The sequence below is a fragment of the Ictidomys tridecemlineatus genome, unplaced genomic scaffold, assembly GCF_052094955.1.
Source record: "Ictidomys tridecemlineatus isolate mIctTri1 unplaced genomic scaffold, mIctTri1.hap1 Scaffold_5441, whole genome shotgun sequence".
NCBI lineage: Eukaryota > Metazoa > Chordata > Mammalia > Rodentia > Sciuridae > Ictidomys > Ictidomys tridecemlineatus.
The window spans coordinates 1-7,155 of NW_027523612.1; the positions used below are offsets into that span (position 1 = coordinate 1).

At 61.3% G+C, this 7,155-nt stretch overlaps 1 long non-coding RNA gene across 1 annotated transcript; it reads right to left on the minus strand.

The window, feature by feature from the left end:
• Positions 1–1,308: 1,308 nt before the first annotated feature.
• LOC120885716 (uncharacterized) lies at positions 1,309–7,155 on the minus strand. Its single transcript, XR_013433536.1, has 3 exons — positions 7,065–7,155; positions 5,979–6,174; positions 1,309–5,861 (listed from the first exon to the last, which is right to left on the minus strand). It is a non-coding gene; the product is annotated as an uncharacterized LOC120885716 (long non-coding RNA).

The following is a 7,155-nucleotide window of genomic DNA, read 5'->3' on the forward strand; positions in this document are numbered from 1 at the left end:
GGGCAGGCACAGCCTGAGGACTGCTGTTCTGCACACCATGGAGTCACTAGGGCAGGCACAGCCCGAGGACTGCCTTCCCACACACCATGGAGTCACCAGGGCAGAGGGGCACAGCCTGATCCCCACTTGCCCCACCTGCACTCCTCTCCATATGCACACCCCCCCATGGATGCCCCCACATGAACTTCCCTCATGTTGGCTCTGAGTCCGTGTCAGTGGCTATGGTCCTCATGAACCTGGAGTAAGTGCCCCTGAGAGGAGTAGGACAGGGGCAGGCTCTTCCCAAGCACCCAAGGTGGAATGACACCAAGCCCTGAGCTCTGGAGCCTGGTGGTGATGTGTGGCCCAGGCTCATTCTGCTGGACACAGGCTGGGTGTGGTGCAGTCAGGCATCTGGTGCTGCCCCAGGCAAGGCCTGTATCCAGAGGGAGTCTGCAACCCACCCTGGCCTAGCCTTCCACCAGCCAGGGCTCAGCTCAGTGCCAGTGGGTGGTGAGGACACAGAAATGGCAGATGCCCTCCCCCCCAGGAGGGGGCAGTGCCACCAGCAGGCATGTGCCCACCTTCCGTGGTCTGCTGCAGGGCAGGAGTACTGGTCCCAGGAGAGTGGGGGTGCTGGCAGCACTCTGCTGAGGCCCCTCCAGGAGGAAGCACAGGGGCACTTTCCCCGCACACGCCTGGCCACAGCTTGACAAATCAGGGGCCTGCCCATCGCCTGCTGGGCCCTGGTTCTCCCAGCCAAGCTTCTCTGAGCCTGGATGGATTGAGTTGTCCAAATTTTATCCCCATGGGAACTCATTTCATCCGAATGCAAACTTTAATGGATGATATTCCTTAACAGTGACTTTTAGCCTTTCTTAATGAGAAAAAGATATTTTCTTGCCTTGTAATGTTCTAAAATTTACTCATGAGACATTTTTAGAGCCCACAGAATCTAGGAGGCTGGAAGAAGCTGGTCCATCATCCTGTCCAGGGACCAAGACTGGATTATCACCTGTCCAGTGCCCAAAGCTAGATCGTGACCTTGTCCAGTGCCCCACTGGTCACACAAGGTCCACTCCCCTCCCTCCCCCACCTCCCAGAGCACTTCCCTCCCTCCCCCACCTCCCAGAGCACTCCCCCCTCCTACCTCCCAGAGCACTCCTCCCTCCCACCTCCCAGAGCACTCCCTTCCCTCCCCCACCTCCCAGAGCACTCCCCTCCCTCCCCCACCTCCTAGAGCACTCCCCTCCCTCCCCCACCTCCCAGAGCACTCCCCTCCCTCCCCCACTCCCAGAGCACTTCCCTCCCTCCCACCTCGCCCACCTGCTGGAGCATCCCCTAGTGATTCCTGGTGCTTCCTCAGGTCTTATCTCACCTGCATCTCAGGATGCGATTTGTGCAGGCCTCTTTCTGAGCAGGTCCTGATTCGTTGCTGCAGTGTGAGCAGGTGAAAGCATGTTAGTGATTGGTAAGGACGTCACTGTCCCTCATCCCTCCTCTGGGAGGCCTATGGCTAGCAGCAGCAGGTGTGTTTCGAGCTCTCAGAGATGGCCTCAGTGGCCTTGGTGGCCTCCATGGGCTCCACAGGTGCTGAGCTGTGGTGCTGAGTCATGGCCCAGTTGTGGCCAGTGCAACAGGAGACTCAGCTGAGATCATGGAAGCCACAGCTGGAGCACAGGGCTCTTCCTGCCTGTCCCTGCAGGCATTAGCCGGCCTGGCTGCCCTGCACCTGCCACTGGTTCCATCTAGAGTTTTCTAATGGCAGGTGAATGATCCAGAGGCCACTGGGAAAGTGTCAGCGAGAGGGAGGGAGGTACCAGCTGGGGAGCTTCTTATCCCAGTTCTGAGAATGGCTTTCATGGCGGCATAGCCTGGGTACGTATTTTCATGCGTCCTTGGTGATCTGTCCCTCTGTTCCCGGTGCTGTGCTTCAGGGCTCAGAGACAGGTCTCCTACAAGCTCAGAGGCACTCGGGATCCCAGTGTGGTCAGCAGCTGCCAGGAGCCTGCCCAGCACCCAAGCCCCACGGGTACCCCCAGAAGGGCCACTGGCAGCAAGAGCCTTGCCTCAAAGGGTGGCCAGGCTCAAGTTAGATCTCTCCACCCAGAAGCTGCCGCTGCAGGGGCACCTCAGGGACACTGACCAGGTCCTTTCACCCCACCACAGACCTGCCCAAGCCAACCCCGCCCTCACACCCTGCTCTGAGACACGTCCATTGGCCTCCTCTGCCCTTGGCTAACTTGTGCCCTCTCCAGTTCAGAGGGCCAAGGAGAGGCAGCCATCCTCTGGGGCTCCTCTTGGCCTGCAGTTCCTGCCCAGGGCTGGGGGCAAGGAGGGCCTGTCTAGGACTTCACTGCAGACCCTGCCTTTCCACAGCCCACAACCTCACTCCTGCCCTACTGCACACCCCACCCAGGCAGGGACCAGCAAGTTTGGCCAGTATTCCCAGCCCAGTCCCTCCCAGAGCCCACTGCCCACAGTCCTGAAGCCATGGAACCTGAGCCACTGGGGTCTGACACCAGGAGGGACACAGCCCCATTTCCCCCGAGGACTCCCATGATGCTCTAACAGCACAGATCCAGTCCATTGATTCCCTGAGCCAGGACTGCAGCGCCCTGCTCCTCCTGGGCCAGGGGACAGCAGGCAAGATGGCTCTGATGTCCACTGCCTCTTCATTGCTCATGGTGTGGCCAGGGTCAGCCTCACCCACTGGCCGTGTGCAAGTCTCAGTGACCACATGCTGATGGCCGCTGGTCCCTGGGGGTGGCTGATGGTCTGGTCCTGCAGCTCATCACACAGGAGGAGCTGAGGCCCCTTGAGCCCTGTAGCCCTGAGGAAGCAGCTGGATGCCGATTCCTGCAGGAAGAAAGGGGCAGGAAGGGGCACCGCCACACCCTGCTGCCTCCCTGCACGTGGGGGCAGGCTCTGTGATAGCCGGTCAGCAGCTGATGGAAGGTGACCGTCTGTCCTGTCGGGAGCTGAAGGACGAGCTGCAGGTGATGCCAGGCCCTTCACGTAGCTGGACGTGTTTGAGGGCCCACCTGCCACCTCTGAGGCAAGAGTGCCACCTGGACATCCTCCTGGCCCCTCTGTGGACGGCTCCCAGGAGAGGGGAGCTACGGAACACAGCTTAGTGGGAAAAGCAGGGGACTTGAGGAGCACCGGTGTCTGCCGTCCGGTGCTGTCTGGGCGCCTGTGGGCCGGCCGCCCCCAGTCCTAACAAGCAGTTTTCTACCTTGCAAAGGTCATGTATAGTTTGCTAGCTAGGAGAGATTGGAGCTGGCTTACCACCCCAGATAGGTACAGATTCGGCAATGAAAATAAGGATGAGATCTGGACCCTCAAGCAAATCAGTTAACTCATAAGCTGATTGAGGCTTCATTGCTGAGCTCCCTGGGGGCCAAGGGAAGCCAGGATGCCACCCTCTAGGTTCTTCAGGAGATGTGTATATGCCCTTCCTCCCTCAGTCAAGAGGCGGGTGTCAGCCAGGGTCTGGAGCCCACCAGCTCTGCCATGGGCAGACAAGACCCTGGCACCAGGTCACTCTAAGGCAGCTCTGGCCACGTTTCCACCTGCGGTCCACCTGCACCCTGGGCTGGGGCCGTCCACTCTCACGTCTAAACGCTGTGCCGTCTGCCTGCCTGGTGTGGACACTGCAGGGTGGCTCACCCCAGGACCCCTGCTGTCCCAGTGGCCTCCAAGCCATGCTGGGAGAAGCCTGGAGGACATGTGGGAAAAGATTTCAGGGAGACTGACTCACCCCCTGGGCCTGGGAGCCACACCCAAACCCATGCAGCCAAGGACCCTAGAGTCCTGCAAGCAGGCGGAGAGGTGCAGGAAACCCCTGGGTACTCAGGGGAGGCAGGTGTGGGCAGGAGGATGGAGGAGCTGCCAGCCCTCCCCTGCAGCCAGGAAGCCCTGGCCACTGCCGAGGGAACGTGGCTGGGTGCAGGAAGGGCTGTGTCCTGGGCAGTATCCATGGGGGCCTGAGGCACATCTGGCACAGGGTCCTGCTGAGCACACTTGCCATGGGGTCACACGAAGTCCGATTTTCATCGGTGTGTGCCCCGATTCCACTGGGAAGAAGATGCCCCTGTACCTCCTTCTAATGGTCAAGTGCAGCAGCCCAGGTGGGAGTGGCCCAGGCGTGTGGGGCTGGCTCAGCAGATGCATTTATCAGTCTCTGCCTGATGTGCGACTCCAGTGCCCGCAGAGTGAGTTACTGTGTCATTTAAATGCAGGTTTAGGATGGAACCAGATCATTCTCTTCTTCAGAGGTGGCAGTGTGACAGTGCATGCTACATTACAGCAAGTTCTTGGGAGTCTCCATCCTGGGCTCCACGCAGCCCAGAGTGCAGCTCAGCCAGGGGGGTCCCTGTGCCAAGGATCTTGGTGAAAACTCAGCAGGGCTGCAGGACAGCTGGAAGCTCCACCATCCCCACACAGCTGTGAGTGCCTGCCCCTGGGGAAGAGGCTGGGGGCGGGGAGGCTGAGCTGGGGGCTGCTATCTATGCGTGCCCCTGGGTAGCAGGACATGTGCTCAGTCCAGGGAGCATCGCCAAGTCACAGCCAGGGCCCAGTGACTGCAGCTGAGCTCTGGGGTGCTGTGGTGATCTGAGGCTGGCTCTGAGTAGGCTCCCCTCGGTGGCCAGTGCTGGCCCCACTGGCCTCTCCTGTCAGATCCTGAGGAAGCTGGAGGGGTGGACACAGCTGGTCAGCCTGCAGCTTTGTTTGTGTCTGAAGGAGGTCATCTTCCCAGTAGCTGGGGAGCTGGGGATGCTTGGGAGCAGGCCCACACAGAGAAGGCCACACCGCACTGCTGTCCACTCAGGGGCTGTCCAGGCCCCTGTTGTCCAGCCTAGGCCCTGGCTTCCGCACCAAGCCTGCGGGAGGGGCCCTCGTTGCCCAGATCTGTCTGCAGTCCCCTTGCAGAGGCTCTCGGCTGGAAGGCCTGAGGAGGAGCAGAACACGGGACATCGCACTTGCTGGAGCCTTGTCACGTGGCCTGCCTTCCTGTGCCCAGCTTGGAGCCCCTGGGCCCAGTGAGAGATGGCCGGACCGTCCAGTGCTCTAGCGGCTCCTGCTCCTGACCCTCCAGGGCGCCGTGGCGGGAGGCTGGTGGCCTTCCTCAGTCTGGCCTCTGGCCCTTCCTCCCAGCACCTCGCTTTTGTGATTTTACACCTCAAGTCCGTCAGGGCCTGCCTGGTGCCCCCGGGGAGCCCCGCCTGGCTGGGCTGAGCTCAGGGGGAGGGTCTCTTGACTTGCCGCTCCGGTGTTGGGGTGGGGACTTGGTGTGGCCCCCTTCCCTAGGCACACACTGCCAGGTGGGGATTCCAGCCTGGCCTCCTAGGGTCACCAGTGTGGAGCGGCCCTGGCCTGTCTGGAAGCAGCCCTGCCCGCTTACCTGTTCCATGTCCACTTACCCAAATCCTTGGGGACTTACAGCAGTCTATCTTTGTTCCGGGAAATAACTGGACAGGTCATCACAGTGGTTTCAGATGATCAGGAGAAAAGGGGGGAAGCTGGGCCTCTCCAGTAAGGAGCGAAAGCCTGACCAGCCTGACCAGCCTGAGGGCGGTGTCCCCCTCGCATCCTCCAGGCCTCTGCAGGGAGGCGGCTCCCTCCTGACCCTCAGGCTTCCTGAAACTGGCTGCCAGGCCACCGTTGGCAAATCCGGACCTGCCCAGCCCCAGGCCTTGAGGGGGCTGCTGGGCTCCAACCTGGCCTGTCCTGCCCCCTGAGAGGCCTCTGCTGGCTGCACTCGGGCTTCCGTGACCGCCGTGTCAGCTGCTCGTCCACTCCGCCCCAGGCCTGGTCCAGGTGGGTTGAGCCAACTTGAGGGGCCCACTGCTAGGCCACTCCAGGTCACTGAGCCATCCCTAAGGACACCACAAAGCAAAGCACAGGGGAACAAGGGGACAGTGGGTAACACAGAATGGCAGACAAAACACAGCCAGTCGATGCGGTCTTTGGCCACTGAGGCCAACAGTACTCACCTTTCATGTCCCCAGGGCTCAGCATGGGGCCAGGGCCGCGGCTCTGGGTGCACAGGTGGGAACCCTCAGGCAGGACACAGGCTGCAGCTGGAGCAGGCACCTAGAGCCCAGCCCAGAGGGACTGCCTCTGTGGCCACACTGGGGAGCACCAACCTGCCCTCACCTGTGCTGGGGCAGGGACCAGCTCCTCCCTGGCCTGGTTTCCAGAGGGCAAAGCGGCAGGTTAGAAAGTCACCTCACTGCAGGGTGGGCACATCTTCAGGGAAGGTCAGGATCACTCAGCACGACTGCTCTCCACCCTCCCTGTGCTAGAGTGGGGTCAAGGTCCCTCCACCAAGGCCCTCGCGTCACAATCCAGCCACCAGGCCTGAAGGCACCGTGGGTGCACAGGCAGTCTTCCCGGTGCCAAGCAGAGAACCAGGAGCAATGACATACCCAGCAGCCAACGTTGCAGGGCAGCCCCGCTCAGCGGAGCCTCAGGCTCCCAGGCACCAGGATGGGCCTGGCAGGGCCAGGCACCAGGCAGCCCGACGACACACAGTTGACGTGTGCATTAGCATGGTTGACAGGGCCAAGCGCTGGGGACTCAGGTGACTTCATTGTTGCCACACTGGACTTTCCTACCAAGGCCTAGGAAGCCCAAGGTACCTGGGTGCCCAGGGCTCAGGGCTGTACCCGGAACCCCACCCACCTGAGCTGCTCCCACCTCTGGGAAGTCCTCCCTGACCACAACACCATCACCCAGGGCAGCAGGACTGAGGACAGTGCCAACCTCCTCAGGAGCCGCCCCTAAGAGCTGGGGATCCCAGGCTGATGCCCCACACTCCAGTGTCCATACCCCGCTGCTGCTTCTTGGGGAAGGGGTCACATGATAGGGCACAGTGCCCGAGCCCTGCCTACACTCACGGGGTCATCCACAGCAGATCAGGTAGGCACCTGTCACCCTCTGTCCTGCCACACACCTGAGCATGTGTCCCATCCCTGAGGGTCTAAGCCCAGAACTGCCATCCCCTACACCCAGCTGGGAACTCCCTGATCAGGGATCGGGTCAAGCTCCTGCCAGGATCTCACAGCACCTGCCCCTACCTGTCGGCGCAGAGCCCCAGCCCTCCAGGCCAGCACTGATCTTCCTCTTGCCTGCACGAGGGGTGGATATTTGTGATTCAGATGTTCTGCT